The sequence below is a fragment of the Nipponia nippon genome, unplaced genomic scaffold (genome assembly GCF_047370975.1).
Source record: "Nipponia nippon isolate SJK-2023a ecotype South Korea unplaced genomic scaffold, ASM4737097v1 scaffold_52, whole genome shotgun sequence".
Classification (NCBI taxonomy): Eukaryota; Metazoa; Chordata; class Aves; order Pelecaniformes; family Threskiornithidae; genus Nipponia; species Nipponia nippon.
In genome coordinates, this window is record NW_028262372.1 from 55,151 (window position 1) to 67,123 (window position 11,973).

Genomic DNA, 11,973 nt, shown 5'->3' on the forward strand with positions numbered 1-11,973 from the left:
CAAAAACAAAAGCTCTTGCTGCTCTTCCAGTATCCAGGCAACTGTATTCACTGCCCCACAAACGCTGCGGCTGTCTCTTTCTGTACTCTCCCAAAGTCCAATACTAGCTGCCTGGGCTGCTGAGCCGGAGCCAGCTCACCAATTCTGAACGTCCAGGGATTCCTCCCACACCAAAGGTGCCGGCACCAAAAGCTCTTGCTGCTCTTCCAGTCCTAGTCCCAGACTTGGTCTACGGTTTATGGCTAAGGATTATTCTGGTCTAGCAGCACTGCAAGGGGGGTTCACATTCAGGAAAACATTGCTGAATTTTAACTATACCTACTCCTTGGTTCCTTTAACACTTACAAAGCATTTCCAAAGGATTTACTACAATATTGATATCATGACACACACACACGCGCGCGCGCTAAGCCTAGTCATGGCTCACAAACTTGGCAAAATCCTCACAATAAGCATATATAAAGGTACCTAGTACAAACTCCCCTCCAGTTCCATGAAATGCTTGCATCAAACAATGATCTCAACAGGCAAAAGTTGACTCTCAAGGAGCGAAAGGTGGAGGATATCGGTCCTGATCCCGTCGTCCGGCCTCCGTACGCAGACGGCGTGGCTCCGAGATGCGTCCCGCTTGTACAGAGATGCTGGCGGGGCCCGCTGCGGTCCTGGAGAGCTCGAATGGTCTCGCTCTGTTCCACTGTGTATAGGGTTGAGAGATGATTGAACTGAAGCATTGGTAAATGTTCATCCCATCTCCAAAATCCAGGTCAGTAATTGCTGTGGTTCTCCAAAAAACCAAAAACCAACCCTGCTCATGGAAAAACTAAAAGTTCCCCAACTAGAGTTTTTCCATCTTCATGTCTAAATGTCTGAAAAAGCAATAATTTTAACTCCACACAGACCCTGCAAAGAAACAAAAATCCACCACACATTCACGATAGGTTAGATGCATTCAAAACATACTGCTCATTCAACTACTGCACAAACCGCACCTCGGTCTCACCCAATCCCTTCTGCCGCCTGCCCGCCGCATCGCACCATCACCCAGCAAGCTGCCATGCGCCCCAGGAACGGTGTTCCCGGGGGCCTCGAAAAATTGCCCTGCCTGCAAAAACCCTGGCCCAAGCCTGACCTCCGCCCAAACATTGGCGACGAATGTCGCCTCGCAGAGCGACCGGGACCAGGGAAAAAAAAAAAATACCCAGCCGAGGGAGAAAAAGAAAATCCCCCAGCTGGGGTTTTTTTATTCTAATTTTATTTGCATGGAAAAATTACTCTCAACATGAAATATAACCTGCAGTAAAATACTTCACACATACAAGGTTAGGCACGTTCACAAACTAAGCGCTCCTTTGACCGTTGCTCGCTCAAAACACAACCGTTACACCGCCCGCCTGCGACTATGGCTCCTCACCCAGCTTCTAGAGCCATGCCTGGAATGGCCTCACCATGCGTCTCTAAACAACGTGACAGATCCATACCATTCCCGAGTTGCAGCTTCCTTTTCAGCAAGCTAAGGAAGATGCTTCACTACATACCCCGATCCCACTCCTTCATCACTTGGATTTGTAACCTCTGGTGAGACTTGCCTGAGGCTTTTCTCCAGGGATCCAAATAGCACTGGGGCACCTGCAAAACACAATTAAAAGGGACTGTAGAACACACTTGACAATACCTACTACCCATCCAAAAAAAAAAACCAACCCCCACACCACCCCATACCCAGATGGCCTGCACCCAAACAGGCCACCCTATTTAAACCAGGGAAATCAAGTGGCCTGGATGCTGACTGAACCCCAGGTAACCCTGACAAGCACCTCCCACATGGCTCTGCTCATCCCCATAACACATTATTAAATAAGCACAACCTACTGACAGGTTGTCAGTCCGAGATGACTATACAACATCTGCCTCCACAGTCTAGATATAGTAACACATTAACCATAGACTCTTACCGCTATTCCACCTACCCCCTGACTCCACACCCCCCAGGCAGGGTGGCTCCAGGCCACACGCACATACATACGCTCCACAGAACGCTACAAACAACATGCCTCAAAGACGAGAGAGACCTCTCGGCAAGAAGAATGACACCTGGACAGAAGATACCATTAGGCAAGACGACCTGCAAGACTGTGACAGCAATGTGAAGAGGCTCTACAGTAGCCCTGGAGACACAGTGGAAGACCACAGCCCCCAACAAGAAATTACTCTGAAAACTGAGAGGACGTAGGCACAACAAGCCCGGCTTCGAGACCTAAGAACATAAGAATGTAGGCAAGAAAGCCCAGTCCACAAAAACGGATGGCAAGAGAGCAGAGCTGCTGACACAGCCAAGAACCATACCTCAAAAAGAGGACCTCCCAGAAACCTCTGAGATGCCAGACCGATCCATGCCACAAGCTTGTAATGTCAGAAAAGAAGCACCCAATTGGCACTACACCTGTAAGTACAGGCATTCCAGATGCTAGGGATGACACCCAAATCACAACACAAGATGCATGGCACCCTCCTCAGGTGCAAAGACAACATCAAGACTTCATAAAAACCAGAAAAGAAGCGCCTTATTGGCGCTAAGCCCAGTCCGCAAAAATGGACCATAACAGAGCAGAGCTGCTGACGCAGCCGAGAATGACAGCGCAAAAAAGGACTGCCCGGAAACCTCCCAGGCGCCAGACGGATCCACGCTGCACGCTAGTAACGCCAGAAAAGAAGCGCCTGATTGGCGCTAAGTCGACGGGTACAGGCATTTGAGACGCTAGGGATGATGCCGAGTCACAAAACCCGAGGTGCGTGCCACCCTCCTTGGGCGCAAAGGCAACATCGAGACCCGACAAAGTCCTAAGACACAGAAGACGCACCACACAAAGCGCGCAACAGCAGACACAGCCTGGAACCGCCCTGCCCGGCGCATGCTGGCATCCTGCTGAAGACTAACCCGCTCCCTTTACCTGCCCAGAGGGCACCGTTCCCAGACAGCCCTGTCCCCTGCGCTACGCTTAAAAACCCCACCCCGAAACGGCCAACCTCGCACCCTCCCTCGCCCGACCCCTCTCCGGCACCGAAGCCTCAACGTAGCTTGCACGTGGCTGCGAGTCCGAATCCGTTCTCAACACAAAGGACCACATTTAGCCCGCTGGATTCATCCTGCGGTCGCCTAGTTCCTCTTCCCCGTCTGCAAAACCAAGCCAACCAATGCCATCAGTCAGCATCGCCTCAGTCAACCACCTTTTGCACGACATCCGCCACCTCAGGCAAGCCGTGGCAGGCCACTCACCAGCTCATCGCCGATTCCAGAGTCGGACACCACGGCTGTCGTCGCTTCCGGCACCTGGGATACCGAAAGACACAGTGTTACCTTGGCGCTTGCAAGAAGTCACCCGCCCCTCACTCCCTACCACCCAGCTCACCTCAAACGCTCCTCCGCTTCCAAAGGCGGCCCCCACAGAACCTGCAAAACCAAGGACAAACACTGCAACTCGGTGGCCGTACAACACCTGGCTATTAGACACCCACCCGGCCTGCTACCACCTCACCTTCTGGGAGCGATCGTCAACATGCAACACTGAGCATCCCAATAGCACCTGCAAGAACCCAAGCAAAAAGGCACACACTGAGATATTGCCCAAAACCACAGCCTGCCCGCACCGATCCCCATCTCCCTCTCCTTTACCTTGAACAGCTTGTCTGCCCGTCCTCCGTTAATCTGGGTTGGCGCTTTGAGGCTTATGCGCCACCCGTAATACCCAAACAACAGGGATTGCTTCTTAGAAGCGGACCTGCCGCACACAGCGCCTGAAAAATAACCGCTCCTTCAGCCCACCGATCCCCACTCACCTTGCCCGACTCAGCTCCGGGGCCCGTATCCCACATGGCTCCTCGCTTGGAACCTTCACATTAAAAGAAAAAAAAAAAAAAAACAACCAACAACACACACACCCCACAAGTCAGAAACACAATAAAGTAGTCAAAGAACCACCAGTCACACCTTCCCTCTAACCCCTCAGCTACCCCGTCCAACCCGACTGAACCACCTTTGCCTCAGCAGTCTAGGCGGAGCAACGCATTAACCACAGACTCTTCGCACTACTCCACCTACCCCCCGACTCTACACCCCCCGGGCAGGGCAGCTCCAGGCCACACGCACACACGCCCCGACGATCCACAGCGCACTACAAACAACGTGCCTCAAAGAAAAGAGAGAGCTCTCGGCAGTAAGAACGACACCCGGACGGAAGACGCCGTCCGGCAAGACGACCGGCGGGACCGTGACGGCGATGCGATGAGCTTCTACGGCAGCCCCAGAAAAGGAGGAGTGGAACGTCACGGCCCCCAACAAGAAGCTATTCTGAAAACTGAGAGGATGTAGGCGCAACAATCCCGGCTTCAAGACCTAAGAACGTCAGGACGCAGGCAAGAAAGCCCAGTTTGCAAAAACGGACAGCAAGGGAGCAGAGCTGCTGACGCAGCCGAGAATGACGCCGCAAAAAAGGACCGCCCGGAAACCTCCCAGATGCCAGACCGACCCACGCCGCACGTTTGTAACGCCAGAAAAGAAGCGCCCGAGCGGCACCGAGTCGACAGATACACACATTCGAGATGCTAGGGATGATGCCCGAGTCACGCCACCTGAGGCGCACGGCACCCTCCTTGGGCACAAAGGCAACATCGAGACGCAACAAAGCCCTGAGACACGGAAGACACACCACACAAACTGCACAACAGCAGACACAGCCTGGAACCGCCCTGCCCGGCACACGCTGGCATCCTGCTGAAGACTAACCCGCTCCCTTTACCTGCCCAGAGGGCACTGTTCCCAGACAGCCCTGTCCCCTGCGCTACGCTCGAAAACCCCACCCCGCAATGGCCAACCTCGCACCCTCCCTCCCCCGACCCCTCTCCGGCACCGGAGCCTCAACTTAGCTTGCAGACAGCCATGAGTCCAAATCCATCCTGGACAAGGAAAACCACCCTCGGCCCGCCGGATTCAGCCTGCGGTCACCGGGTTCCGCTCCACCGTCTGCAAAACAAAAACAATGCCATCAGTCAGCATCCCATCGGTCATCACAGAGCTATCGCACCACATCCGCCACCTCAGACGCGCCAAGGCATGCCGCTGAACCGCTCCGTACCTATTCCGGAGTCAGACGCCGTGGCTCGGGTCGCTTCCTGCACCTAGGATACAAAGAGACACAAAATGACCTATGCGCTTGCCAAAAAAAAAAAAAAAAAAAACCACCAGCCCCACGCTCCCTACTACCCAGCTCACCTCAAACGCTCCTCCGCTTCCAAAGGCGGCCCGCACAGAGCCTGCAAAACCAGAGAGCAACACTGCAACTCCGTGGCCATACAACACTTGGCTATTAGACACCAACCCAAGCCACAACCACCTCACCTTCCAGGAACGCTCGTCAGCGGGCGGCATTGCCCCTCCAAACGGCGCCTACAAAAACCAAAGCAAAAAGGCACTCCCTGAAATACTGCCCAAAACCGCAGCCTGCCCACACCTATCCCCTTCTCCCCCTCCTTTACCTTGAACAGCTTGCCTCCCCCGCCGCTGTCACTTTGGGTTCCCGCTTGGAGGCTGACACTCCACCTGTAAGATGCAAACAACAAGGGTTGCTTAGAACCGGACCGGCCACACGCAGCACCTGAAAAATAACCGCTCCTTCAGCCCACCGATCCCCGCTCACCTTGCCCGAGTCAGCTCCAGGGCCCATATCCCACATGGCTCCTCGCTTGGAACCTTCACATTAAAAGAAAAAAACCAAAAACGTCAGAAACACCATAAAGTAGTCAAAGAACCGCCAGTCACATCTTCCCTCTAACCCCTCAGCTACCCCGTCCAACCCGACTGAACCACCTTTGCCTCAGCAGTCTAGGCGGAGCAACGCATTAACCACAGACTCTTCGCACTACTCCACCTACCCCCCGACTCTACACCCCCCGGGCAGGGCAGCTCCAGGCCACACGCACACACGCCCCGACGATCCACAGCGCACTACAAACAACGTGCCTCAAAGAAAAGAGAGAGCTCTCGGCAGTAAGAACGACACCCGGACGGAAGACGCCGTCCAGCAAGACGACCGGCGGGACCGTGACGGCGATGCGATGAGCTTCTACGGCAGCCCCAGAAAAGGAGGAGTGGAACGTCACGGCCCCCAACAAGAAGCTATTCTGAAAACTGAGAGGATGTAGGCGCAACAATCCCGGCTTCAAGACCTAAGAACGTCAGGACGCAGGCAAGAAAGCCCAGTTTGCAAAAACGGACAGCAAGGGAGCAGAGCTGCTGACGCAGCCGAGAATGACGCCGCAAAAAAGGACCGCCCGGAAACCTCCCAGATGCCAGACCGACCCACGCCGCACGTTTGTAACGCCAGAAAAGAAGCGCCCGATCGGCACCGAGTCGACAGATACACACATTCGAGATGCTAGGGATGATGCCCGAGTCACGCCACCTGAGGCGCACGGCACCCTCCTTGGGCACAAAGGCAACATCGAGACGCAACAAAGCCCTGAGACACGGAAGACACACCACACAAACTGCACAACAGCAGACACAGCCTGGAACCGCCCTGCCCGGCACACGCTGGCATCCTGCTGAAGACTAACCCGCTCCCTTTACCTGCCCAGAGGGCACTGTTCCCAGACAGCCCTGTCCCCTGCGCTACGCTCGAAAACCCCACCCCGCAATGGCCAACCTCGCACCCTCCCTCCCCCGACCCCTCTCCGGCACCGGAGCCTCAACTTAGCTTGCAGACAGCCATGAGTCCAAATCCATCCTGGACAAGGAAAACCACCCTCGGCCCGCCGGATTCAGCCTGCGGTCACCGGGTTCCGCTCCACCGTCTGCAAAACAAAAACAATGCCATCAGTCAGCATCCCATCGGTCATCACAGAGCTATCGCACCACATCCGCCACCTCAGACGCGCCAAGGCATGCCGCTGAACCGCTCCGTACCTATTCCGGAGTCAGACGCCGTGGCTCGGGTCGCTTCCTGCACCTAGGATACAAAGAGACACAAAATGACCTATGCGCTTGCCAAAAAAAAAAAAAACCACCAGCCCCACGCTCCCTACTACCCAGCTCACCTCAAACGCTCCTCCGCTTCCAAAGGCGGCCCGCACAGAGCCTGCAAAACCAGAGAGCAACACTGCAACTCCGTGGCCATACAACACTTGGCTATTAGACACCAACCCAAGCCACAACCACCTCACCTTCCAGGAACGCTCGTCAGCGGGCGGCATTGCCCCTCCAAACGGCGCCTACAAAAACCAAAGCAAAAAGGCACTCCCTGAAATACTGCCCAAAACCGCAGCCTGCCCACACCTATCCCCTTCTCCCCCTCCTTTACCTTGAACAGCTTGCCTCCCCCGCCGCTGTCACTTTGGGTTCCCGCTTGGAGGCTGACACACCACCTGTAAGATGCAAACAACAAGGGTTGCTTAGAACCGGACCGGCCACACGCAGCACCTGAAAAATAACCGCTCCTTCAGCCCACCGATCCCCGCTCACCTTGCCCGAGTCAGCTCCAGGGCCCATATCCCACATGGCTCCTCGCTTGGAACCTTCACATTAAAAGAAAAAAACCAAAAACGTCAGAAACACCATAAAGTAGTCAAAGAACCGCCAGTCACATCTTCCCTCTAACCCCTCAGCTACCCCATCCAACCCGACTGAACCACCTTTGCCTCAGCAGTCTAGGCGGAGCAATGCATTAACCACAGACTCTTCGCACTACTCCACCTACCCCCCGACTCTACACCCCCCGGGCAGGGCAGCTCCAGGCCACACGCACACACGCCCCGACGATCCACAGCGCACTACAAACAACATGCCTCAAAGAAAAGAGAGAGCTCTCGGCAGTAAGAACGACACCCGGACGGAAGACGCCGTCCGGCAAGACGACCGGCGGGACCGTGACGGCGATGCGATGAGCTTCTACGGCAGCCCCAGAAAAGGAGGAGTGGAACGTCACGGCCCCCAACAAGAAGCTATTCTGAAAACTGAGAGGATGTAGGCGCAACAATCCCGGCTTCAAGACCTAAGAACGTCAGGACGCAGGCAAGAAAGCCCAGTTTGCAAAAACGGACAGCAAGGGAGCAGAGCTGCTGACGCAGCCGAGAATGACGCCGCAAAAAAGGACCGCCCGGAAACCTCCCAGATGCCAGACCGACCCACGCCGCACGTTTGTAACGCCAGAAAAGAAGCGCCCGATCGGCACCGAGTCGACAGATACACACATTCGAGATGCTAGGGATGATGCCCGAGTCACGCCACCTGAGGCGCACGGCACCCTCCTTGGGCACAAAGGCAACATCGAGACGCAACAAAGCCCTGAGACACGGAAGACACACCACACAAACTGCACAACAGCAGACACAGCCTGGAACCGCCCTGCCCGGCACACGCTGGCATCCTGCTGAAGACTAACCCGCTCCCTTTACCTGCCCAGAGGGCACTGTTCCCAGACAGCCCTGTCCCCTGCGCTACGCTCGAAAACCCCACCCCGCAATGGCCAACCTCGCACCCTCCCTCCCCCGACCCCTCTCCGGCACCGGAGCCTCAACTTAGCTTGCAGACAGCCATGAGTCCAAATCCATCCTGGACAAGGAAAACCACCCTCGGCCCGCCGGATTCAGCCTGCGGTCACCGGGTTCCGCTCCACCGTCTGCAAAACAAAAACAATGCCATCAGTCAGCATCCCATCGGTCATCACAGAGCTATCGCACCACATCCGCCACCTCAGACGCGCCAAGGCATGCCGCTGAACCGCTCCGTACCTATTCCGGAGTCAGACGCCGTGGCTCGGGTCGCTTCCTGCACCTAGGATACAAAGAGACACAAAATGACCTATGCGCTTGCCAAAAAAAAAAAAAAAAAAACCACCAGCCCCACGCTCCCTACTACCCAGCTCGCCTCAAACGCTCCTCCGCTTCCAAAGGCGGCCCGCACAGAGCCTGCAAAACCAGAGAGCAACACTGCAACTCCGTGGCCATACAACACTTGGCTATTAGACACCAACCCAAGCCACAACCACCTCACCTTCCAGGAACGCTCGTCAGCGGGCGGCATTGCCCCTCCAAACGGCGCCTACAAAAACCAAAGCAAAAAGGCACTCCCTGAAATACTGCCCAAAACCGCAGCCTGCCCACACCTATCCCCTTCTCCCCCTCCTTTACCTTGAACAGCTTGCCTCCCCCGCCGCTGTCACTTTGGGTTCCCGCTTGGAGGCTGACACTCCACCTGTAAGATGCAAACAACAAGGGTTGCTTAGAACCGGACCGGCCACACGCAGCACCTGAAAAATAACCGCTCCTTCAGCCCACCGATCCCCGCTCACCTTGCCCGAGTCAGCTCCAGGGCCCATATCCCACATGGCTCCTCGCTTGGAACCTTCACATTAAAAGAAAAAAACCAAAAACGTCAGAAACACCATAAAGTAGTCAAAGAACCGCCAGTCACATCTTCCCTCTAACCCCTCAGCTACCCCGTCCAACCCGACTGAACCACCTTTGCCTCAGCAGTCTAGGCGGAGCAACGCATTAACCACAGACTCTTCGCACTACTCCACCTACCCCCCGACTCTACACCCCCCGGGCAGGGCAGCTCCAGGCCACACGCACACACGCCCCGACGATCCACAGCGCACTACAAACAACGTGCCTCAAAGAAAAGAGAGAGCTCTCGGCAGTAAGAACGACACCCGGACGGAAGACGCCGTCCGGCAAGACGACCGGCGGGACCGTGACGGCGATGCGATGAGCTTCTACGGCAGCCCCAGAAAAGGAGGAGTGGAACGTCACGGCCCCCAACAAGAAGCTATTCTGAAAACTGAGAGGATGTAGGCGCAACAATCCCGGCTTCAAGACCTAAGAACGTCAGGACGCAGGCAAGAAAGCCCAGTTTGCAAAAACGGACAGCAAGGGAGCAGAGCTGCTGACGCAGCCGAGAATGACGCCGCAAAAAAGGACCGCCCGGAAACCTCCCAGATGCCAGACCGACCCACGCCGCACGTTTGTAACGCCAGAAAAGAAGCGCCCGATCGGCACCGAGTCGACAGATACACACATTCGAGATGCTAGGGATGATGCCCGAGTCACGCCACCTGAGGCGCACGGCACCCTCCTTGGGCACAAAGGCAACATCGAGACGCAACAAAGCCCTGAGACACGGAAGACACACCACACAAACTACACAACAGCAGACACAGCCTGGAACCGCCCTGCCCGGCACATGCTGGCATCCTGCTGAAGACTAACCCGCTCCCTTTACCTGCCCAGAGGGCACTGTTCCCAGACAGCCCTGTCCCCTGCGCTACGCTCGAAAACCCCACCCCGCAATGGCCAACCTCGCACCCTCCCTCCCCCGACCCCTCTCCGGCACCGGAGCCTCAACTTAGCTTGCAGACAGCCATGAGTCCAAATCCATCCTGGACAAGGAAAACCACCCTCGGCCCGCCGGATTCAGCCTGCGGTCACCGGGTTCCGCTCCACCGTCTGCAAAACAAAAACAATGCCATCAGTCAGCATCCCATCGGTCATCACAGAGCTATCGCACCACATCCGCCACCTCAGACGCGCCAAGGCATGCCGCTGAACCGCTCCGTACCTATTCCGGAGTCAGACGCCGTGGCTCGGGTCGCTTCCTGCACCTAGGATACAAAGAGACACAAAATGACCTATGCGCTTGCCAAAAAAAAAAAAAAAAAAACCACCAGCCCCACGCTCCCTACTACCCAGCTCACCTCAAACGCTCCTCCGCTTCCAAAGGCGGCCCGCACAGAGCCTGCAAAACCAGAGAGCAACACTGCAACTCCGTGGCCATACAACACTTGGCTATTAGACACCAACCCAAGCCACAACCACCTCACCTTCCAGGAACGCTCGTCAGCGGGCGGCATTGCCCCTCCAAACGGCGCCTACAAAAACCAAAGCAAAAAGGCACTCCCTGAAATACTGCCCAAAACCGCAGCCTGCCCACACCTATCCCCTTCTCCCCCTCCTTTACCTTGAACAGCTTGCCTCCCCCGCCGCTGTCACTTTGGGTTCCCGCTTGGAGGCTGACACACCACCTGTAAGATGCAAACAACAAGGGTTGCTTAGAACCGGACCGGCCACACGCAGCACCTGAAAAATAACCGCTCCTTCAGCCCACCGATCCCCGCTCACCTTGCCCGAGTCAGCTCCAGGGCCCATATCCCACATGGCTCCTCGCTTGGAACCTTCACATTAAAAGAAAAAAACCAAAAACGTCAGAAACACCATAAAGTAGTCAAAGAACCGCCAGTCACATCTTCCCTCTAACCCCTCAGCTACCCCGTCCAACCCGACTGAACCACCTTTGCCTCAGCAGTCTAGGCGGAGCAACGCATTAACCACAGACTCTTCGCACTACTCCACCTACCCCCCGACTCTACACCCCCCGGGCAGGGCAGCTCCAGGCCACACGCACACACGCCCCGACGATCCACAGCGCACTACAAACAACGTGCCTCAAAGAAAAGAGAGAGCTCTCGGCAGTAAGAACGACACCCGGACGGAAGACGCCGTCCGGCAAGACGACCGGCGGGACCGTGACGGCGATGCGATGAGCTTCTACGGCAGCCCCAGAAAAGGAGGAGTGGAACGTCACGGCCCCCAACAAGAAGCTATTCTGAAAACTGAGAGGATGTAGGCGCAACAATCCCGGCTTCAAGACCTAAGAACGTCAGGACGCAGGCAAGAAAGCCCAGTTTGCAAAAACGGACAGCAAGGGAGCAGAGCTGCTGACGCAGCCGAGAATGACGCCGCAAAAAGCACCGCCCGGAAACCTCCCAGATGCCAGACCGACCCACGCCGCACGTTTGTAACGCCAGAAAAGAAGCGCCCGAGCGGCACCGAGTCGACAGATACACACATTCGAGATGCTAGGGATGATGCCCGAGTCACGCCACCTGAGGCGCACGGCACCCTCCTTGGGCACAAAGGCAACAT

General features: G+C 56.0%; 1 long non-coding RNA gene across 2 annotated transcripts; it reads right to left on the reverse strand.

Annotated features, from left to right (window-relative positions):
* Positions 1 to 369: 369 nt before the first annotated feature.
* On the reverse strand, positions 370 to 4,956 carry LOC148051833 (uncharacterized). 2 transcript variants are annotated; one of them, XR_015699437.1, is made up of 8 exons: positions 4,917 to 4,956; positions 3,671 to 3,792; positions 3,534 to 3,581; positions 3,408 to 3,448; positions 3,275 to 3,328; positions 3,060 to 3,172; positions 1,536 to 1,626; positions 370 to 900 (listed from the first exon to the last, which is right to left on the reverse strand). It is a non-coding gene; the product is annotated as an uncharacterized LOC148051833 (long non-coding RNA). The 2 variants fall into 2 exon arrangements; XR_015699438.1 differs by lacking the exons at positions 370 to 900; positions 1,536 to 1,626; positions 3,671 to 3,792; positions 4,917 to 4,956 and adding an exon at positions 3,835 to 3,923 and having other exon boundaries at positions 3,055 to 3,172.
* Positions 4,957 to 11,973: the final 7,017 nt, after the last annotated feature.